The sequence below is a fragment of the Pteropus alecto genome, unplaced genomic scaffold (genome assembly GCF_000325575.1).
Source record: "Pteropus alecto unplaced genomic scaffold, ASM32557v1 scaffold146, whole genome shotgun sequence".
In the NCBI taxonomy this organism is placed as follows: Eukaryota; Metazoa; Chordata; class Mammalia; order Chiroptera; family Pteropodidae; genus Pteropus; species Pteropus alecto.
In genome coordinates, this window is record NW_006442107.1 from 4513162 (window position 1) to 4537401 (window position 24240).

The following is a 24240-nucleotide window of genomic DNA, read 5'->3' on the forward strand; positions in this document are numbered from 1 at the left end:
GACCTTTCATACAAATGGAGTCATCCAATATGAGACTTTCGTGTCTGACTTCTTTCTCTTAGCACGTTTGCGAGATTCATCCAAATTGTAGCATGTCGCAGTACTTCCCTCTTTTTTATGGCCAAATAACATTCTATTGTACGAACATACCGTGTTTTGTTTATCCATTCATTGGTTGATGGACGTTGTCTCCAAAGCATAACTTTTTATTTAGATTTTTTAAAATTTATTTTTTAACTCTGTAAGTGTAGTGCCTCTTCAAACACATTTTAAAACTTAAACTTCTAGGAAACAGTGAATGTGGACATGGAGAAGGCAAGAGGAGGAAACGAGGGCAGATTCATTAAAAAGTTAGGAAGCTTCGGCAAAAAAAAAAATGGTGAGAAAACATTCAAAAATATAAAAGGAAAAATGGATAATAAATTTAAATTACTTGTATTGGGGGTATGCGGTTTTACCACACAATCTGTAATTCTTTCAAGCAGGAAAGCACTCCTTGCACATCCATTTGGGGTTAAGCATTGGGAGAACAGGCAATGAGTCAGGGTTGTGTTGGGAGATGGGGCTGGACTGTGCGGGTCTCTACCCCAGGCCAGGGCCAAGCCAAGGTGTGATGACAGTCATTGCTGTCACAGACTGACCAAGTTTCTTGTCTCCCCTACATAGGAGAGAGCTGGGCTTCTACTTGTGTCCACCAAGAGCACTTAAAACCCAGGGAGCACTGGACAGCTGATGAATTGGATGCTTCCAGAAGGACTAAGAGCAACCCACCTTGGGACCCCAAGGAGAGTTAGGAGCTTTCCAGGGAGGTGGCTTGTGAGACGGGCATCTTGTTCCCTTTGTGCACTGGGCCTCTGGCTAAGAGTTCTTTTGAAAAGCTGCATTTGCTGCTTAAAAACAAAAGGCCTGTAAATACTATTTTAGGAGAAAGGGCTCTGGGAATGGAGTCAGAAAACCCAGCTTTAGGTGTAGACCCTGGGTGAGTTACCTGCCCATTTTTCAGAGATAAATAATAATTCTTGATCCTCCCTGTATCTTAGAATATTAGATAATCCAGAGATAATTAGAACTTTGAGCCTTTCTGAAGAAAGATACCTGGAAACAAAGGAATATTATGATTCCTGTGGCCTGGGAGGGAGGAATGGAGACTATGAGAGAAGTCAGTATATATAACTGAGCTCAAAAAAGTATTCTAATCTTCTAGACTTTATCTAGAGGGAGAAGAAGAGAGTCTGAGAAGCTAAACAAGCTACATGTAACCACCACAAACTCACATTTATACAATTATGTATAGTCTATTGCCTCATTTGATCCTTGCCTCAAATCTGCAGAAGTAGGATTGTTCCCTTTCTGAAGAGGGAGAAACTGAGGCTCAAAAGAGATAAACGACTTGCCTAAGTAAGAACTAGGGTCAGGGCCCCTGCCCTTGCACGGTCCTGCTCCTCTCTGAGATGCATCCAAATACAACATGTTTTGGTCACCTGAGCTTGTTGGTAGCTAATCAGAACTGGAGTTCCCTGTGTCATTGTCTCGTTCGTCTGACCCTTCAGCAGTATCTCCTACGTGCCACACAGTGCTGAAAACCGCAGATAAAGACATGGAATATGGAACCAGGCTCTCAGGGAACTGCTGGTCTTCCTTGGCTCACTCTTACACCATATGTCATGGCAGAGGCTGCTAGTTGCCTACTCGTTATCCATTCTCCCATTCTTCCTTACTTGCTGAACCTTGGGTAATACACTCAGCTGAAAAACTATATTTCCCAGCCTCCCTCACAGATAGGGCTGATTAACGAAAAGTGTTCTCAGTTCCTCCTCCTTGCCCAGAAGGAGGGTGTGATGGCGAGTACTTTAGCAACCATACTGGACCACAAGGCGACCTTGAGGTACCTCGACTAAAGTGGCCACATGCAAAGATGGTGGAGCAAAAAGATGGAAGTGAACTAGGTTCATAAAACCAGCATACCAGCTCTGGCCAGCCTATCCCTAGGCCTCTTTTATGCGGGAGAAAAATAATCTCTATCTTAAATAACCCTGGTTATTTCTGGTCTCTGTTACTTACCAATACGCATGGGTTGGTTCCTTTGAGTTTGCTTACATACATGAAATAGTAAAGGCTGCCAGGCTCTGAAGAGATCGGTGTTGGCATAAAGGGGCACAGAGGCAGTTACACCCCAGAAAATAAGCAAGCAGCTTGGTGTGAGGGGCAAGAAGGCCAACCCAACCTCACAGCAGAGTCCTGCCTAGATGCCAATGAGTGTTCTGAATAAGCCTCAGAGCACCAGGCATAGGGTAGACTGTGTCCATCCAGCACTGTGGAACCTCCAGCTCACTCTTACCCTAAAGCGTACCTCAAAATCCTAGAACAAAGTCTAGCTTACTCACCACTACCTGCCGTGGCCTTCGCACTCTGGCCTATGCTCAACTCTCTACCCCCTTTCCTTACCTCCCTCCACTCTCATCAAAGTCTGTGTCCTTAGAAGTACGTGAATTGCCCCCACCCATGCACATTTTCACCACCATGCTTTTGCATATAATGTTCCTTCTGCCTTAAACACACCTCTCCCCACCTCTTTATCAGACTGACTCCCCTGCAGCCTCTGATTCTATTCTTAATTTACTCAGCACTTCCATAAGGAGCCTTCCCTGATGCCCCAAGCTGGACCAGGCCCCCCTCTGGGGTGTCCCACAGTGCCCTGGGCTTCTCCTTTCACTCGGGGTGAGAATGTCTCTTCCACTTGTCTGTGCATCCCCAGGGCAGGCACTTTTTAGATTTGCACTTGAAGGCTCTCTGCCCCAAGACTACCGATGGCCCTCAGCACACAGCACAGTTCCTGACACACACCAAGTTATTAATATAGATGATGGAAGGACCAGACCCGGAACCTAACACCCCACTAGCAACTGGCTTTATTAAACCCTGGTTTCCTACGCCCTAGATGACAAGTGCTCTTCATCCCATAATTGCTGGCTTTTCCACTCTGAGAATCATGACATGCTTTCCTGCAAATGGATCAGTCACACATGCTTTTCCTGGTTATACTTTTCCTGGTTATACTCGCTCTCCCCTCTTAGGAAATGGGTAAGGGCCTCTTTCTGATGCCCACTTCCTCCCCTGGTTCTGGGCAATGTGCTCCACTTGTATGGAGGAACACAAGTTATTAGTCAATCAACTTGGATATATTTGTGGCTCTGGTAAGAGTAAAATACATACGGGTTGAAATCACTGATGTTGAGATTTGGATAACACTCAATATTCTTTTGTCTATGCCTCCTTGCCCTCTAAACTGACAGGGGACCAATATCACTGCCCCCAAGTGATACTGGAGGTCAAGCAGAACTAGGTTGGGTTGCTGCCCGTATAGATCCAGTGCTGGTTCCTAGGGCAGCAGGAAAGACAGCCCAGGCAGGGGCCAGGAGGTCAGCGCTGCCCTTCTCCAATACTGGTCGGATCCAGGAGCACACTTACCTGGAGCAGGAGGCCCTGGAGACCCATGGATGCCTCAGCTGCTTTAATTGCCAACTGTCGTGAACTGGTCTTGGGAAGAGGAAGGTTCAGCAAAATTTTAATTACAGGCTGTCTCTCAAGCTTTTAATGACTAGGCTCTGAAAACATAGTACTTTAATCACATGGTGTTAAATCAAATCACTTTTAAGTATACTAGTGAGGTTGGATATTTAAAGGAAATGTGTTATGAAATCTTTTATAAAGCAAGTTAATTGAACTTTTGTGAAGGTTAGGGGTTTTTTGGTTTAAGAAGTTTATGCCTGAGTGAACCTAATTTAGATTTGCTGGGCACAGTATATCATTCGCTCACCTATGTTTGCCTTGTCATAGTTCTCAATGGTACCCACCTCCCCCAAATCGAGTCTGTGACAACTCCCGAGCATTTTACAATCCTCACTCACTCCCCTTTTCCTCCAGTAAAGTGTCTTCCCACTCAGAATCGTAAATACTCCGGAAATTCTGGAAGAATGTGGTAGGGGTTAATTGTGCGCTACTCTTCTTAATGCATATGCTGAAGTCCTCACGCCCAGTACCTCAGAATGTGACTGCACCTGGAGACAGTACCTCTAAAGAGGCGATTAAGGGAAAATGAGGTCATTAGGGGCCCTAATCCAATGACTGGTCTCCTTATAAGAAGAGATTAGGACACAGATACACACAGAAGAAAACCATGTGAGGACAGATAGAAGACAGCCATCTATAAGTTAAGGAGCGAGGCCTCAGGAGAAACAAAACCTGCTGACACTTTACCTGCTGACAGCTCAACCTTGGGCTTCCAATCTCCAGAATCGTGAGAAAATGAATCTCTGTTGTTTAAGCCCCCCAGTCTGTGGCACTCTGTTGTGGCAGCCAGGGCAAACTAATGCAGAAGGAGAGCGGGTCAGTGTCCTGGGACGGGGCTGCAGCTCCAGCTCAGAGTCCCCATCAGCTGTCCCTACCTACCTACCATAGGGCGTGGTGTGAGGATTAAATGCAAATGGTGGGCAGGATGTTTTGTAAACTCAAGTTCCCCCTTCTTGGTCCTCCTTTGTGTGGACTATGTCATTTACGCACAAGAAAACAAGATTTCTCTCTCACTTCCTGCTGTCTCCTAGGTAGAGGAAGCCAAAGTGAGAAAGGGGATCCTGACACCAACAGCCTGGATTATTTCTTGAATTAACACTTTACCTTTTTTTTTTGCTTTTTTAAGAAAAGCATTATCACATATATTCTTAAAGTTAAGACTCACAACAAATCTGCGAAATAGCCGAGATTAGAAATCTTATTTTCATTTTACAGATGAGGTAAACTAAGGCTCAGAAAGAGTGGGTGATTTCTTTGTGACCCCATGACTTGTTGGGCAGGACCCTGGTTCTCTAGACTGACGTTCATCTGCTTCCAACTCCCTCCCACCATCAATGACACCCTAAACACTGGAAAACACCATTACCAGCTACTTCCAGCTGCAAAACCTTTAATGGCTCCCAGGTGGGGACCACGTCAAGCCTGCACTGGCCTACACTGCCCCCTTATCCCATCCTTCCAATCTGTCACCATTTCCAACTCCATGTGACAGACCGGTCATGCTGCCTGATGGACACAAGCCATGCTCACATGTTACCACCTCACTGAGAACACCTTCCCCACTTCCTTGTGGCTAGCCTAGGGCCACGTCCTCCAGGAAGTCTTCTCTGACTGTTCTGAGTTCTTTCCACCAGCTCTCAGGCCCAGCCACATGAAGTGACTCTGAACAGACTTGCCCTTATTTTGTTTGCAAATCGCTTAGCCATGTTTGTCCCCAGTTCAGGGTGCACACCAGCCCTGTGTACCCAGACACAAAGAAAATAACACTTGTTGCTCTGTCAGAAAATCAGCCATGGATAAGTTACTTCTGGAATATAAACATGTTCAGAAATAGCTGTTTACAAGCTCAACTTTGTAAATAGAATCTCATTCTTCCCTGACTTCTGCCACATTGCAAGAGTGCTGTATGTCCACCCTGTCTGACTGGCCTCAGGTGACACTGCTTCCCTCTGTCCCTGGGCATCCCAACTACCCCACTGCTCCTGCCTCTCCTCACCATGCTCATGAACCTGAAACCAAAGTCTACATGAACTGCAGGATTTATTGTTTAAAGAACTGCAGGTCTTTCTTTAAAGATGTCCTCTCGTTATAAGACTAGTCATCCAGGACAAGAATTTTTGTCTGTTTTCTTTACTAGTTATATTACCAGTTCTTAGAAAAAAGCCTGGTATATAGCTGCTTCACAAAAATATCTGCTGAATAAGTTTGTTGAATAAATGAGACTATTAATTCTTAGACTTTAAAGAAATTTAATGACTCCAAATTTAATGAATCCAAATCTACAGTCTCTCAGCCAGGCCTTGAGCTAGGTAGGCTCCTGGCCATGGGGTACTGTAAGCCAAATAGGGGTGCCTAGGAAGCACTGTCCTTAAGCATAACTCCAGGATTATTTATCCTTTAGAAAGGTCCCTCTCTTGTCATCTACCCAAAGCTATGCCCAAGGGGGTTTCCACAGCCTTTCCAAAGCTATCATTTCCTCCTGATAAGGCAAAGTACCGGAACTCCCACCCCAAAGGGAAATGCTGAGGAAGAGGCTGGCCTCAGAGGCTGCAGCTGCTGTCCCAGCTGTCACCTCCAAAACTAAGCAGTGGAATGGGGTGGCTTCCCATAGCATGGGAAGGAAGTCCCTCTATGTTGTGGCTGGGGGACCTCTCCTCTACCCCCAATCCTCGTGAGGGCAATCCCCACACACAAGGAGCCCGCCTTGGCCATGAAAATCTCAACTCCTTCCTCTCTAAGTGCCTCGCCCCAGGTGCTGGCCAGTCACAAGACCTCGTCTAGGGTTTTACCTCCTCTCTCTTCCTTATCAGCTTTGGGGAGGCCTACTAGGTGCCACTCACTGAGAGGGTCGCAAAGATGAATCGAGTTCCAGGAGCTCCCAGTCAGGAGAGGGAATTCTGCCACAAGCAAACAGGAGGCAGCCCAGCCACTGTGACTGGGGCTGAGCAGTTTGCACGATGGGAGGGAGAGGGTACATTAGCCCCTAGGAGATCCCTGGAATGTCCTGAATGGGGGCAGCACACCTGAAGAGTACGAAGCAGAGGGTCCCAGATAAGCCGGAAATGTAGGAGATGGAGATTCCAAAATCCCCACCCTGTGCCAGGGTCAGAAGGGCTCTCTCCTTCCTGGATAACAACCCAAGTCCCCCAGTCTCAGGTCAGGCCCTTTGAAGGCTTCAAAGCCATCCTACATTACTGAGTCCATACATGATCTGGCCTGTGACCAGCCTCACTGCCTTTCTCTCCCTTGCTCACTCTCCTCCAGCCCCAATGGCCTCCTGCTGTTCCGCAAACAGACCGTGCACCCAGCCCCCTCTCACATCCCACCTCCTTCGGGACTCTGCCCTTACCACCCCTCCAGCACCCCCAGTCCCTGGCCTGCTTTACTCCCCTTCATGGCATGCACTCGTGTGCATGTGCTATGTGCTCGTTCGTGGTGGGAAAGCTCCAGGGCTTAGCATATTGCAGTATGTACTGGCTGAATAAATGAATGAATGAACTCCTCCTTCCTTTATACACCACACACTTCCCCTGCTGATTGTTTTAGTCGTGTGTGTGTGTGTGTGTGTGTGTGTGTGTGTGTGTACACGTGTGTACACTTGGTGACACAGAAGGGGGTGAGGCAGGGCCGAAAGCCAGAATGCCCAGTGACTGGTGCGTACACTTGGTGACACAGAAGGGGTTGAGGCAGGGCCGAAAGCCAGAATGCCCAGTGACTGTAGCCTTGGTCTGTGCAATGGGCTGGCAACAATGGCTGTGAGTTAAAAAGTCCACAGAGCACACCAAGATCCCTGAAGGAAGGATCAGCTCTGTAAGCAGCCTCATGTCCACCCCTGGCCTCCTGGTTGGCCCACCCTGGAGAGGAGAGGGCATGACTTCAGGAAGCTGGACCAGGAGACTCACGGTATAGGAGAGCCACAAAGTCACACACGCGGACCCAACCTTCCCACCTGGCATGATGTTTATCTGGGCACAGGTTTTATCTGCATTTCTGCATGGTGTGCCCAAGCCATGTGATCTGTCTATCCCCCATAGTGCCTGGCACATAATGCGGGGGTGGGGGGGTGGCTACTATGACCCCAGCTAAGAGCTCACACTGGCCCTATGAACTAGGCACTCTTATTATTCCCTTTTTACAGAAGTAAATCACAAGACACATTCCTGGTGTCTACGGCTGGTTCTGTGGTGGTAGAAAGAGCTCAAGAGAGTAAGAGGACGTGGCCTCCAGTCCCAGTGTCAGCTGTGAAGTCCTGCATGAGACTTAATTTCTTGGAGTGTGTTTGCAAAGAGGCCATAATTATAATACCTGCCTATCCCACATATGAGGCATGAGAGTGCCTTGGCAAATTCATAAACTGTGACACATATCAGTGGCAGCTGGTGTTATTTAAGAGTACGACAATTCTGGTGATTTCTCAGCTGTTTCCTTTGGGAGAAAGGAAGGAACAGCCCTGGGCAGCTGGGAAACACCAACTAAAACAAGATACTCTGCCGAGGAGTGTCGCTGATAAAGGTGGTGATACCATAGACCTGCGGAGCTCGGTGTCTCTGGAAGACAGTGGTGAGACTGGCAATAAACAGAATTTGAAACAAATGACAAACCCAGCTAACGAAGTATACAAAATTATTTAACATAACTGTACATTGATCAATTTCTATTAAAGGGGGAAAGGGATATAATATGCAAAACTTATATAGTATTCAAGTGAAGAGGGAGATTGATAGATAATTCCTCCCAAATGTATTTTAATGTAATGGTGGCACCATATTTTCTATAACACTTTTTAAGTTGTTAAAAACACAAGCACACACTAATGAGGCATCTTCAATGAGAACCAAGCTTCTATTTTCCAAAGTATCCCCCGAAATGAGACAGCTTCATTTTATTCAAATTATCTGCTGTTTCTAATATATTGTTAGATGAATGAGGTCAAATGTCCTTCTCGGACAAGCTGGAGGAGAGCCAGGCATTGGGGAACTCCATCGAGGCCCAGGGAGGGGGCTGTCTGTAGCACATAGAGCTGACCCAAGATGTAGCAACAGCCTGTACCCACCACCCCACCCACCCCAGCAAGGCCTCCATCCCCCATGGGCAGTCTCACCCCCAGGCCCGCAAGGCCCCTGCTTGTATTCCAGGTGACAGCAAAGTACTTGAGAAAAGAAGGAATACCATCCACTTCCACAAAAGCCCATTTCGCTTGGGATCTTCTGACCTCTGCGACAGTCGATCAACTCCCATCATCCCTAAAGCAGACAGGACTGAAGGGAGAGTGACCACCAGGAGGGAGCCTGTCAGAAAACCTGCTCCTGAAAACAAAGAAGACTCCAGTTTGGATAAACAAAGGGAAAACCAAGAGTGGCCTGAAAGCAGTCAAAAAAATTATGTATGTGTGTGTGTGTGTGTGTGTGTATCTTTAAAAGCCTTCTCCCTAAATTGAAAATGTCCAACCAAAAAGGAACTGGGATTCTCAGTTGTCAGGAAGATCTTTTCACCATTTGGGGGGGCGGGGTGGGGAGCAGTGTGCCACTGGCTGGGGGAAGGGGTAGGGCCAGGGACCCCAGGCAGGAGGGAAGCACCTAGAAAGAGCCTATCCTTGGGATGGGGTGGGAGGATGGTACCAATAGGCAGAGACACAAACACAGGAGAAAAGGCAGGGACAGCAAAACAATGCAGAAGAAGACACCCTTCTGTAAAAGGCAGAGCGGAGGTTCTCCTGGGATCAGGAATCCTCTTAAATCACTACATTGAATATGTACCATTGTGGAGAGCAGCCAAGACACCAAAGAATAAACTCTTCCCCAAGATCCCTGTTACCTTCAAACCACTACCAAAATCCAGATCAGCTTTCCACTGGTAGTAAAAGTGAGTCACCCTCACTGCTCCTATTCCTAGGAGTGGTTTAGCCCCAAGGGGGAGGGAATGCTGTACTTCATCCTCTAAGTCTCCCCCTTATGAGAAAGAGGGCTCAGACAAGATGGCTAACCTGCATATAGGGAAGACCCCTCTGCAGCCCCAGACTCCCACCCCCTCAAGAATGCTGCCACTAATCTCTCAACTCCCAGGGCTGACTGAGGGTTATTGGTATGAGGGAGTTGGGAAGGTGACATTGAGTGTGAGAAGTCAGCCCTTGCTGAATTTTACAGCCTGCTTCTGAGGTAAATCACTCTGGCCCAGGGAAATGGCTCCAAATAGATTTACAGGTTTTAATACTTGTTTGAGGATTGCAGTTAATTGAAAGATGTCTTCTTCTAGTTATTATCCTGAAATGTGGATACTGGTCTCTGAGTGCTCATTTTTATTGGCATAATTATGATCATCTAGAAATGGTTTTGTCTAGAGTTCTCATTCTCAGGGAAGAGTATCTCTACATATAGTTTCAAGCCTGCCTCTGTTCCCATCAGCCAGGATCAATTCCTCTTGTAGAAACCAAAACAAGCTAAAGTCCCCTCTATGTGCTTCGGGCCCTACTAATCTGCTAACCTTACAGAATCTGGCTATCAGGTTTGACCCTGAGGGCCCTGGGGATGAGAGGAAAATGCTGACCACCCTCAGATCAATCCTCGTTAGCCACCGGCCCACCTAATTTTCACAACTGGCCACTAGTGAGCAGCGCATAGAGCACTAGCCAAGAACATGACTCTAGCCAGACTGCCGAACTTGAATCTTGCCTTTCCCACTTAGCTGTGTGATCTTGGGCAAGTTATTTAATTTCTCTGTTAACTCTGACTCAGTTTTCTCTTCTCTAAAATAGGGGTGATGATAACACCCATCTCACAGGGGTTTTATAAGGATTAAGTCAGTTAATAATTTTAAAGTGTTTGGTACAGTGCCTGGTATATGGTGTTAGAAGAATTGATTTATTGTTAAATAAAAATTAGTGTGGCTTACTGAAGCTTAAAAACCATTATTCTAGACCAGGGGTCCACAAACTTTTTGTGAAGTGCCAGAAAGTAAATATATTAAGCTTGTGGGCCATAAGGTCTCTGCTGCAAAGAGCTAAAAGCAACCATGGACTTACACAAAGCAACAGGTGTGATCATGTTCCAGTAAAATGTCACTTGGAAAACAGGTGTTGGGCCAACTTGGATACACAGGCTGAACTTTGCCAACCCCTGGACTAGAATAAATTCCCTATCGTACAGGTGCAGAAACAGAGCAGGGAGTTATTTGACATCGATGGAACCCTGGTCCCTGCCCTCCTAGGCGAGGGCACATTAGTCAATGCTGCATTCTGAGCAGAGCTGCTCCCACTGCGTTCTGCCCGTTGAAGAAGACATCCTGAGAAAAAGCGACACTGAAGCCAGGGCTTTCCACCTACAATACACACCCTGAGCTCCCTGAAGGCATCTCCAGATTCATCTCTGGGCCCCCCAACAACCAACACAGGGTCTTGCCATAGTGGAGTTGCTCTGAGAAGGCCAATAACTGTGGATGGCCCTGCAGGTGGATGACTGCCACCAGGAAGGTCAAGAGCAGCACTTCTGAGAATTTTGGGAGTGACTGATGAAATGAAAAAGCCCCCAAGCCCATGACCCATGACCAGAGGAAGCCACTTGTCAAAGAATTAGAATATAAAGGAACTTCACACAAAGCATTTACTAACTACAATTGAGTTCAAATTATAGATATCACTTTTTTCATCCCTTCAGAAAATACTGCAGGTAGAAGACAAAATCTGAACCTTGGTGAAGTTATGTTAGAAGGAAGGACACTCTGTGAGACCAACTCTTGTGGTTTCGAACATGGCCCCCAAATCTCTGACACTTCACCCACCAAGAAGCAGGGTCTGTGTCCCTTACCCTCGAATCTGGACTCAGTGACTGCTTGACCAATAGTATATGGACATGACACTGAGCCAGTTTCCAATTGAAGCCTTTGGGGGAACTGACAGCTTCTCTTTTCTGTTTCTTGGGACATTCACTTTTGAAACCCGGCCGCCATGCTTTGAGGAAGCCCAAGCATCCCTGTGGAGAAGCCCACGTGGAGGAGAACCAATAGTCAGCACTCTTAGAGTTCAGTCATTTGCTCAGGTCACAAAGCTATCTGCTTCTACAGGTAACACAGGAAAATATTCTTTTGTTTGTTAGAGATTTGGGAGACGGAGTGGAAATGTAGGCCCCATATTTAACTTTTGTTATGTAAATAAATAAAGATACTGTGATTTACAATAAGAAATATATATTTGGTCTTCAACCATTCCAGGTACTGAGTTCCTAAAATCCTTGGAATTTATAAGAGCTATAAAGGTGTCTTGATATTCATAACAAACATCCTTTCCAACAGGGTTTATATTAATAAGATGACTCTTGGAAAACGCCAGGAGAACCAACCATGAGATTGAAGGGTTGGACCTTACAGTCTCACCTCTTGACCTCCATCCAGAGAGGAGAGAGGGGCTGGAGACGGGTTTCGATCACCAATGGCCAATGATTTAATCAGTTGTGCCTATATAATGAAGTCTCCATAAAAACCCAAAAGGATGGGGTTCAGAGAGCTTCTGGTTGATGAACATGTGAACACATGGGGAGAGCGGCACATCTCAGAGAGCATGGAAGGTCCATGCCCTTTCCCAATACCTGGCCCTATGAGGCTCTTCCATCTGGCTATTCCTGAGTTATATCCATTTATAATAAACTAGTGATCTAGTAAGTAAAATGTTTCTCTGAGTCCCATGAGCTGCTCGAGCAAATTAATTGAACCCAAAGAAGAGGTTGTTTGAACCTCCAATCCATAGCCAGTCAGAAGCACAGGTGACAACCTGGACTTTTGAGCGGCATCTGAAGTAAAGGCATGATGGAGGCAGTCTTGTAGGACTGAGCCCCTAACCTATGGGTTCTGATGCTATCTCCAGGTAGATAGTATCGGAATTGAGTCGAATTGTAGAACACCCAGCTGTTGTCAGAGAATTGCATGGTGGTGTGGAAAACCAACACATACTGCATATCAGGAGCAGAAGTAAAAGGGCTAAGATACTATGAAGAAAACTAGAAGGAAAAAAAGTAGGTCTCAGGAGGATCTAAAGGCAGGGCTAATATTTTTGTAATAAAAAAAAAGTTTGTCTTGATATGTATGAACACATCAACATATTTGAGAATGAGACCCCAGAATCCCAGCCAACAAATGTACATCCTGAATTTAGGTTCAGAAAATATGGCCGCCATCACTCATAATACGAAAGAGAAAGTTCTGGCTTAAAATGTTGAGTCTGATGTTACAAATAGTTGTCTCATCTTCAACATAACTGTTCTAAATTACCTGAATTTGTGTAGCAAAACTTTGTCAGGTTTACTAGAATGAGTCAGCTCTAAAATGCATCTCTTGGTTATAAATTTTAGACAAGAGTATTTATCATTGGTTGGAGAATGGATGTCCAACAGAACACTCTTTATTGTACCATATTTGATGCTGAGATGGTCTAAGAAGTATATTCACTGTCATCGCCCTGAAGTTATTCAGGTGTCAATTAAGAAGTTTCTAGTTATCAAAATCCTAACTAACAGAAATTACTGTTTAAAAGTCTAAATTTGCAAATCAGGTGCTTTTGAAAGAAACTGGAGACTATATGAAAGGTTTCTTTGCTTTATAAAAATATTTACTAAGGTCGTCTTTAGGTAATGACCATCTTTTGTGAATTCAAATTACAATAGTAGGTATAAAAGTTTCATGTAAATGAATATTTAGGAGCTCCTTTTTGTTACATGAAAAGACGTAGCCTTGGGCTGAAATTGGACATGTATTATTCAAAACGTTCCCAGTGCTAAGTGGTATCAGCCCAACCCAAATGTGCTTGTGCTGCATTTCCCAAAATCTACCACTTTGGAGTTGTCTGTCACACCTGTGTACAGTGGCAATATTATTGACCTTGTATTGACTTTTTATTAAACTTAGTTTCTTGCTAAGCAATAATGAAATCATGAGTTTTTTCTTTAATGCACATTTAAATGGATACATGGCTTTAAGTTTTTTACAAGTTCATAGATATGCAACTGAAAATCAGCCTATACTCCATCAGTAGTATGAATGCCATATTTCAAGGCAAGGCAGGGATGGGGAATGGGGTCGGGGGGAGTGTTTATGAATGGAGAACCAGCCCTTAATTTTTGTTCTCAGTGGCAAGTGTGTTATGTGACTTTGGCCAGGTCACCTGGTTTCTCTTGCCTCAATGTCCCCAGCCAGCTCCCTAGCCACCTCACAAGAATACGAGGATAAAAGCACAAAAGAAGATGATAATGGACAACCAACCCTCCAAAGCATTCAGGGTGCTCAGTATCTATTCACCCACTGTGAGTTGAAGACTTTCTCGCCAGCTGGCTAAATGCTAGAGCCAGAGAGCTCGGGGTTTGGAATGATGGAGGTCATAAGCAGGTGGCTGGGGAACTAGGAACTTGGCACTCTAGTGCTCTTCTGGTTCTAAAATCTATTACAGATACATTAAGTAAAGTTGGCTCTAATGAGGTAACTACAATCACTAAAACCCTGTGGGGATAAACCAAGAGCTGGGCTGCCAGGGGTTTAAAATCAGGTCCCCAAGTGCATCCACAAGGAGCCCCGCCAACCTCCTTCTTGTTCTTACTGCCCTGTTTTCAGTCTGCGGACTTCCAAAACCATCCCCTCCTCACCCTTACCCGCCATCCACCTGGGTCTCATGGGAAATGGAAACAAGGTGGCTAAAGATGCAGAGGTCTTTGGCTCGACCAGGTTCCCCCATGGCTAGTTTCTCTGTAATAGGAATGAGGCTACAGTCAGCCACATCCGTTTTACCCCCAGGAAGAAAACACTCTCAGCACTCACCAGCCACCTTTTCCTCACACCCTTTCTGGATATAACTGGAAGCCCACATCCTTAAAAGACCTAGAACAAGGTCTGGCACAGGGTGGGGATCATTTCCACCTTATTAAAAAATCAATTTCATCAGGAAGGAACAAACTGCCAAACCACAGGTCCAACTAACCAAATCAGGCAGATCTAGAGCTGCGGCCTTAGGTGCAGGCAAATGCTGAAGATGACATCACAGGGATTCTTCCTCACCTATGCCTCACAGGTCTGGCACTGGGAACCTCCGGAAGAGGCGATCAGGGACCTGCACTCTGAACTCACCCAATCCCTGAGGTCACCGAGGAGAAAACGTCCAGATGTGGAATGACTTGCCCAAGATCACTCAGGTTATTAGTGGCAGATCTACGACCAGTGACCTTTCCAGAACACCACAAGCGGACCCCAGCATAACCTGTCAGTCCCTGTGTGTAACGGTTCAGAGGCGAAATTGGAGCAAAATGAGCTATGCCACCTTGGCCCCCGAGAGCACCCAGGGCACTGAAGACACGCTCTCAAAAACACTTTGATTGAGAACACCATCCTGTTTGGTGACACACCAAGACATGGATTCTCCAGTCCACTTTTCTTGGTCTCATGGTTTAAAATCATAAGTATCTTAGCAAATGCCCCACGAATATGGCAAAAGCCTGTGGGTTCTCAGCTAGTGATGAGATCATGGCATTACTACCCCAGGGGAAGGCCCTATAAGGGAACAGCATAGGGAATGCCAGCTCCACCCAGTCCAAATGGAACCACACACATTCTTTCTGAATAACTTCAGGGGTTCAATTGTCACAACTGCAGTTAGGCATTTCCATGTCTCTGCCTCTCTCTCTCCCTCACAGAAGTCTGTTCTATTCAGGGAGGCATACAGAGAACGCCTAGCACTGTGCCTGGCACATAATAGACACTCAATAAACATCGGATTCCTGAGTCACTTACTTATAAGCTGAAATGTGTTCTGGGTATTGGAGGAAAGAACCTGCAGTGTGTGCTGTTGCTTCTCTCATGTTAATCCGAAAAGCAATGGGCTAAAGCCTCTCAGAACTTCTGCATCACAGACTGCATCTATGCAGCCAGCTCAGCTAACCTTACATCTAATCTTCAAAAGTTCCTTCTGTGCTAAGTAAGTCAGGACAGAAGTTGACTGGATTGTCACAGAATATTAGCTTGACAAATTAAGGCTCTTTTAGCAAAAGCAAGCAGGATAGTGAAAGGCCTGAAAAACCTCTCACAACAGCTGAGGGGCAATGGGTAGAAATGGCTGGGCAGTAGCTGAGGCTTATAAGGCCTTTCCGGCTGCAAAAGCCTTCTAGTAAGAGAAAGTGCTGCCTCATAAGCAGTATACTTACAGCCACGGGAAGCATCTGAGCAAGTGCTGATATAGTCAGGATTCTCATAGAGGGTAGGGGATCAACTAGGTGACCTCTAAGATGTCTCCCCAGTTTGAAATTCTAGGAACTCAAGACTCGGGGCTTGGGAGAGATGGTGTGATACACAGTCTGGGCCATGAGTAGCAGTTGGAATCTGCATAGGGCACCCTTAGTGGGAACCTAGACAGAAGCCTCATCTGTAAGGACCTGGCCTGAGTAAATGGCAGGGGAGGACATTCTGGCCTTCCTGGACAGGCTTGTCTGCAGGCTTCTGCGAAGAAATGAAGCCCTGGGGCAGAAACAGCCCTTCACACAGTTCTGCACATGCCTCCACCAGTGTGCAGTTGTCTCAAAGTCCTTTTTAAAAGGTTTCGTCTGTGATGGCCTGTTTCCTCCTCCTCATTCACTCAGGCTGCCCAGGTCCTGTAGCATCTCTACAAGGTAGAGACCCAAGTCAGCAAAGGGTGAAGAGCCCCAGAATCCGCCTGGTACTCCTGAGAGCCTAGAGCCCACAGGCTGGGGGACTCTGGCTCCCAGAGGCTTTCTATGCTAATTCCTCCTCTTGGGGTCATCTGGACCACATGTATAGTGAGTAGACAGACAGCCAAAGCCATAACAGGTCTGAGGCTCTGAGTTTCTAGGGAACATTTTTCCCCATACCAAATCCGGTCCAAGACTGACGAGCTCTTCTTCCCCTCCCTCCACACCAGTGGGCTGATGTCTAGCCCATCCCTTCTCCAAGCATGCAAACCTTGGCAGGGGCCCATTTCAGGCAGGGCTCTCCACTCGACTCCCAGTCTCACCTCTGGCCCTGGAGATGTTATCAAGACTCCACCCCCTTTGGTTCTAAGCCAAGTAACCACCACTTAACACCCCCACCCCCATCTCCAAGGCTCGCCTGGCATAAGTGCAAGCTTCCTGTCCACACTCACTTTTGAGTCCCCTGGTTTTTCCTTACATCCTCTGAGCTCAGCTCTTCTTTGAAAAGATGCTAGCTATATTTTATACAGCATTCCTAGGTACTTCGTAGTTGGAAGGTTTTCAAGATTTTTACTCCACTGTGGCACTAAAAATATTCTAAAACTTGTATTAGGATACCCTCTTTGGACTTGTTCACGGGAACCTTTCCTGGCTGACCTTCTACCCCAGACAACTAACTCTGGCTACATCCCTGCAGATCCACAGACATCGGGTGAACACCTACTATGTGCCAGGCATATCTTAGGCCCAGGATTCAAAACTGAAAAGACTGGAGCTCTGTATAAAACACATCAGCTCCAATAAAGAAAAAAAAAAAAAAAAGCACATCAGTTCTATAAAAATGCAGTACGGAAGGAAGAGAAATATCTGCAACTCTCCTATTCGATTTGCACTCTACCATTTGCTCAGGTTGTTACAGCTTTTTAGTGGCTTCATATGTCTACATCTTGTCTCCCAACTAGACTGCCTGCTCCTCTGAAGCAGGGTCCACATGTTCCCTTCCCTTTACTCAGGCCCTGAGGGCCTGGGACAGCGCTGTACTCACCATGGATGTTAAAAATGAAAATGCCTCTCCCCTAACTCACTCTAATGCTTCCAGCTGAAGCTTGCGCTCGGCTGTTGCTAGATTCTGCCAGCTGGGCCTCCAGCATGACACAGCATCCTCGCCTGGCTTCCCTGATGACAGCAGCAGGCATGACAAAGGATTTTCTGACAATAGGAGGAAGAGGTCTCCTTTTATTGTCTACAGCAGCCACCACCACGGTCTGCTCAGCAGCATCCTATCCCCACTCCCAGGACTGTGGCTCCTTCCCAAACTGCTTCCTCAGGTTTCTACCCTGCATGTCCATCCTATTGTCTGTAAGACAGTGCCTATCCTACCAGGTTGGATTATCCTACCAGCAATTCAAATTCAACACATCTAACATTGAACTCCACACAATCTTCCTTCTTACCTCAACCCCAGCAGACCTGACCTGCTCCAGCAACCAGAAGTTCACACCTGGGTAAAGGCTGCCCCCACTAAGTTAGTGAGGCCAAACACCTGGGAGTCACTGGGACTCCTCCCTTATCCCCCAAAGCTAAGCATTCGCTGCAGACTTTACTCCCCAAATATTTTTAATATATGAGTTTCCTCCATCCCCATACACATGGCCCTGATTCCAGGCCTCACTCCTGTTACCTGGACACCCTATGGAGCCTGTCATCTCCTCATCAGCCCAGAGGCCACTCCGCTCAAGGTCATGCTCCCTTCTGATTCGGGGCAGCATGCCTGGACTCTGCCTAAAGCCCCCTCTCCCAGGCTCTACCCGCAGACTAAAAGCCAAGGTCCTCGGCCAGGCTTACAAAGCTGCTCAGATCTGAGCCTTGTCCATCTCTGCCGTTGTACCTGACCTCACTGCTTACATCTCTTCCTGTACCCAGGCAGCCTCAGGCCCTCACACCTTTGTACACACTATTCCTTCACCCAATACCCTTTTCCTAGCTCCTCTCTTGGCTAATTCTTTTTCATTCATTCAGACTCAGCTCCTGCACTGTGTCCCTTAGGAAGCCCTCCCTGATCTTGACTAGCTACAGATGTCCCTTGTCTAAGCTACTGTAAGTGCCTCAGAACTTTCTCTACCACTGCACTTATCACACCGAAATGAAGTTAACTATTTAAGTGTCTCTTTCTCAAGACAGTGGGCTCCTTGAAGGCACAGGGGCTGTGCCTATTCACTGTTATAGCCCCAGGGCCTGGCACAGACCAGGCATAGAAAGAGAGCCGGATCACTATTAAGAAGCTCCTTCTGACTAAGGATGATCCACCAAACCTCCTTAGCCTGCTCCACCCCCAGGCCAAGCACGCACGACGTCCCCTTTACTGGCTGAAAACCTCCTCCAGGTCTACCATGACCCCAGACCTACTACTCCCAAATTCACCTCTTTCATGAAATCATCCCAAATTGGCCCCAATCCATGTAGCACTGCTATAACTGCCTCCCATTCTTTATCCATCCCACTCCCTGGGTAAGTTAGCATTTGGGTCTGGCTCTGTGGCTGGATATGAGCCAACAGTGGACATAAAGAAGCTCTGAAAATTTGAGGCCCTCCACTCACAAAACTGTACTGATGATGTGACAGACTGGGCCAACTCAGCCCTGGGCAGTGCATTAGTAGTCAGAACCTTGCTCTACTACTTACTTGTAACCTGGGCGTGTCACTAACCACAGAGGCTCAGTTTCTTCATCTGCAAAAGGGGAATAATAACAGCCTCACAGGTCTATTGTAAAAAGCAGATGAAATCAGTTGTGTGAAACGCTTTGCAAAAGGTAAAGCAAACTCCAACGTAGGGTATTATAACAGTCTCTAGTGCCAACGAACCCCCTACCCAGTTCCATGATCCCCACCCCTGATAGTTGTTGTCCTCACTTGAGTCAGGTGAGAATCAAATGAAATCTGTGGGTCCTCTTCCTAGAAAAACACACACGCATAACAGCTTTGCAAACATTTTCAGGTCCCTGAGGACCCTGCCATCAGAAGTGAAAGACACAGACCAAACTTGTGAGTGCTGGAGACCCCAAGGCCTACCACCTCTCCCAGATTCCTGGATGTCAAAGATGATAGGACAGGAAAGGCCAGTCTCAAAGGAAAGAAATCTCAAAACTACAAGACAAATTCCAGAGACTCTCCTGGAGCCAGAGGAGAAGAAAGGAGAAAAGATATAGAGTTCTTACTCACTTTATTTCAGAAAGCATCATGGTATAGAGAAAGAAGATTAGATGAAGCATCAAAATCCAGGTTTTCTTGTCCCACTCTGCCAAGGACTCCTGGAGACTTTGCACAAGTCATTTCACGCCCCCCCCCCACCCCGAGCTTTGAGGTCCTCACATGGAGATCAGCTCATCAACGAGGGCTTCCCAACTTTCGGTGCCTAGGATCTGAGGATGGGTCTGTTCTCACCCCATTCTGAACCACAGCTCTGGCTTAGGTCTAATTCAGAAATAAGAGGCAGATGTTGATAGTCAGCATGGCGATAATTCAGGGAGGAAGCCACCATCACAGCATTGTTCTAAATTAAACTGTGTGCGGGATGAGGCAGGAGGGCAGTCGAGCAAAGCCTGAATGTGAGCAGCTGACTCAGGTGACCAGTGAGTCAGCAGTGATGCCCAGAGGAAGAGGATCCCCCCAAAAGAACATCAAAAGGGGCTGCCACATTATTGGGTAAGCTATGCAGAAATGCCATCATGTTTGGAGAATTCCCAAAAACTGCGATTTGCCCGTCTGTTTGTGCCTCCTGTTCTCTATCTGGGCCCAGGATTTTCTCTCCATCCTAACCACCACCTCCTGCTTCCACCTTCATCATCTGAACTACAAACAACAAAACATTAAAAACAAGGGCAGACAGTGTCAGGGACCCCTGAAGTGAGTGTGGGAATGAATAAATAAAAAGCAGACCCATGTTGAAACATCTATGCAGATCTGCAAGACAGAAACTAAACCCACATAGGGCCTGAATGAGACCTTGACCACAGCCAGAGCCTGTCACTGAAGACATCCTATCACAACCCACCACAGCCCAGCAGAGCTGTGACAGGACCATGGAGAACAACTGGTCAGCTCCACATTGCTCAGCAGAGTAACCCGTTGGGTGGCTTCAGGGTCATTTCCCACTAGATGCCTAACTTCTACAGAAGAACATACAGTACCTCTGGGCCCAGCTGGGAGGTTCCAAACAGCCTGAAGTCCAGGGTAACAAGGGACATTAGGCTCTTCTTCCTCTGTTACTTCCCTATGCATTTGCTCAAGGATAGGAACTGGCATTTTGAGTCCCTTGCAACCATCGTATGTGAAATTGATGACATCCTAGAGTGAGTGCTCTAAAATATTTATGATTTGTTCCCTCCTACAGGGTCTGCATCATTGGTTTTATTGCACTGTTACTTAGCTGTCTCTGCTATACTATCTTTATGTGCCCCGAACACAGTACTGTATTCAGCACCTAAGGTAGGTGCTCAATAAACATTTCCTGGACTTAAAATCTTACATTTACCTGCACAGCTAGAATATGTTGTTGGCAAGCAGGAACCATATGTTAAATTTTCTCTGTCTATACTTCAAGTTATACAAACAGGTAGGTGCTCTATACATATTTGGGACTAATCAACTAATGGTTGATTAGTGGGACAAATCTAATAACCCTCCAGGCTGTACCTGAGAACCTTCAATGTACATGAACTTTGGAAAACACATGCAGGCACTCAGGAGCTCTTTGCTCTTTGGGGGGCTTCCCCATCCCTGGAAGTGGAGCGGGGCAGGGACTATAACCTGGGATAGTTTCTTAGGGGTCTATACTCTAAATCCATTGGCTTCGAAACCAATAACTAAAGAATGACTCCATGAACACACCCATATGAACATAGGTATGCGTTACATAAACATGTATACTATGTGTATTTATTACATGCCGGTATGATTCTGAAATATACTAGATGCATCAAAGCTGATAACCATTCACCAACAGCATATTTTCAGATGAGTGATAATAACAGCAATGCAGACTTCTGTTCTTTAGTGGCTACTGATATTAAGACCCGTAGTAAGTGAAAAGTGCTTTGACAAAGAATAATTATCAGTATAATTTACCCCCTTTCTGGGGTTCAGTATTTCCAGGGGGTGCCAAAACTGACTGGAGGGGGAGTGGGGAGTGGCCAATATTCCAATTAAAAGCCACAGGCTGAGAAATCAGAGGGGTGGTGGTGGTGGAAGGAGCCCTTCTCCCACTGATAGACCTTAAACAGGACCTTCTTAATAAATGCGATGATGGGGGTGAGGGGGAGGAGCTGCCCTGTAAAGTCATACAAACATTTTATTATTCTAGCAATCTGTTAATCACTGATGACACTGTACCCCAGAATGCGTTATAAAATTACTGCCTCCAAGTGTACATTATCCAAGACAGACACGTGACACAGCAGATGAGGTGATCTGTGTGTAAATCAAGTCCTGTTTCAAATACTCAAAGGGAGTTTCCTCAGGCAACGTGAGTGCATCCCGTGAAGGACTGGATACACTCTAAAGTCTGTTCGGTGCATTCTGTTTCGATATAACTGAGTTTTCTTGAATGGCAGGCAATTTCCTAGAGCGGTCCGAGCATACTCGGAACCGGGATTCCTGGGGTTTTCGGCCCAGCCCCGGCGCTGGGCAGGAGGACCCGGGGTCGAACAGCCTGCGGCCCCTCCCCGCCCTCTGGGCGGCTCCTTCCTCTCTCCTCCAGCTTGGGCGGTGGCGGCGCTCGTGCTGTGTCACTTTCGCCGGCCAGAGCCTCCAGCCGCTGCGGAGCCCGCAGCTCCAGTGGCTTCTTCCCTTAATGCGCGGGCCCCTAGCCCCGCAGATAATCCCCGGCCGCGAAGCTCCAGCGCCAAGCGGGCGGAACCCGTAAAAGTGTGCGGCCAGCCGGGCACCCGGCAACCGCGCGGGCAGCAGCACTGGCCTGAGCTGGGGCCGGGACCACCGGCCAGTGTTTGGCCCGCACTGCTTTCAGGACGAATTGGAAGGGGGACACAGAGCGCGCTGATTTCTTCCAGAGTCTGTGAAAGCAGCGGCGGGCGCGGGCATGCGCACCCACAGAGCGCCTCGGTGCAAGGGTCAATCCGAGCGTTTCGGGAAAGGGGGGCGACACGCGCGCGCCCGCGGCTCCTCGGGGCCCAACAGACCAGCCCCGCGGGGTAGGCAGCCAGTCCGCGGGGTCTGGGAGCGTCGAGGACACAGAGGGAGGGACGGCGGATTTTCCGACGCACTGCCAGCGGGGACACACGCGCGAACCCCGCGTATACGCAACCCCAGGGTCTTCCCGGACCCCAAAGCCGCATGACCCCCTCTCCAAGTAACCCGGGCGCGCACGCGCGCGGACACACAGGACTACGAGCCCAACTCGGACCACCAGGGGGCTGACCGACCCGATCTCCAAGGATCGGGGCCCACGCGCATCCCCACCACGCTGCAGTCTGCGGTCCCCGCCCCACACACACGTCGGAGCGGTGTGTACACACACAAACAGCCGGGCAAAGGAAGCGACGCCTCTCTCCCGGGAGTGGGGACGCACACGGCGCCGCCAGCCATCCCTCCCCTTTACACGCCGCTCCCCTTCCCTGCTCACGGCTGCCCCCCAACCCCAACCCTGCAAACTCCACAAAATCAAATAGCCAAAGACGCCCAGATGAGGGTCTTGAACGCCCACTCATCTTTTAACGTCAAAGGCGAGTCATAACCAACTGACGCGAGGTCCCCAGGACACCTTCCAAACGCACCCAGGCTCCGGCACGCAGCCCCTCCGGGACCCCAGACCTCCGCCGCGGACCGAGCCACCGCCCCCTGTCCACCCTTCCCTACGACCGCCGTCCAGGACAGTCACCTGCTCGTCGTCCTGAAGAACCAGAGCCGGAGCCCACCCCGCGGCCGTTCTGGTCACTCGCCACAGCGAGCCTGGCTTTTTAACCCCCACTCCGCCGGGCAGATCTATTACCCAGGCCCAATTACACCGCGGCGACAGGAATAATAATTTAAAAAGCCAACAGAATCACCACCGTGGGGAAGGTCCAAAGCTGCGACCACAATGGATCCACCGATTCGTTTTCCTACTCCGCTCCCATCCCCCGCGCCCTCCGCGGCCCGCGGGCTCATCGGGGACAGAGGGAGGGTGCAGCCTGTCTAGACGACAGACAACCCCGCACCCGCGGGGACGGGCGCGCACACACTCACACACGGCCGCTGCCACAGACACAATCAGTCACCAGAGAAGGGAGGGGCGGCGTGGAGACACTCTCTCGGGGACTCTCCTGCAGCAGCCAGGGCAGCCGTCTCCGGCCAGGAGCGGCCACCGGGAGCCACGCTCCCTACCTCGGCGGAGCGCGGTCAGAACAGCTGCAAGTTTGGCTGCTACTAAACCAACTGCTTGATGCAGCAAATGCGGGCTTCAAAACAAAAGGGAGAGGAATCACGCTCGCTCTCTTCCTCCCCCCGGGGTCGAAACCCGGCACATGACAGCGGCTCCATAGCGCGGCAAAAACGCCAGCCGGGCTCCAGCCGTGCGTCCCGCAGAACCCCCCTCCCCACCAGAGCTCCGGGGCTACGGCTCCCCACGGGGCGGGGCACCGGGCAGGGAAGGGGCAAACCTCAGGAGGGGCGAGATCGTGGAGTGCGGTCCTCGACAGAGGGGGACAGTGGATGAGAGCGGACGCCGGGTTGCCCCGGGAGCAGGGAGGGGGAAGGGGCTAATTGTTTGGGGCTGTTTTCCCGGATTTATCTATAAGAACGCGCACGTCACGCAGCCCTCCTCCCGGGTGCCCGAATCGATCCGCAAGCTGAGGTGACTAAAAGAGGGGGGCAAACGGGGGGATGCTCACCTCGGGGTTCCTCTGGCCGCCGCTCCAAGCCCGAGTCGGGGGTGGGGGGAGGGGGCAGGGAAGGGGAAGGGAGAGGGAGGAGGCTCTGGAGAGCCGACTCCGGCCGCGAGTTCCGCGCG

General features: G+C 48.3%; 1 protein-coding gene across 7 annotated transcripts in view; it reads right to left on the minus strand.

The window, feature by feature from the left end:
* CTIF (cap binding complex dependent translation initiation factor) overlaps positions 1-24240 on the minus strand; it is a 249010-nt gene extending 224770 nt beyond the window's left edge. For 6 of the 7 annotated variants that reach the window (XM_006919916.3, XM_006919919.3, XM_015595789.2 and 3 more), the window contains exon 1: positions 24122-24240. The gene's annotated coding sequence lies outside the window, so the exon portion shown is untranslated. Of the gene's footprint in view, positions 1-4257; positions 4367-4453; positions 4581-24121 lie in introns of those variants that run through there. The other variant, XM_015595788.2, reaches the window with a different exon arrangement.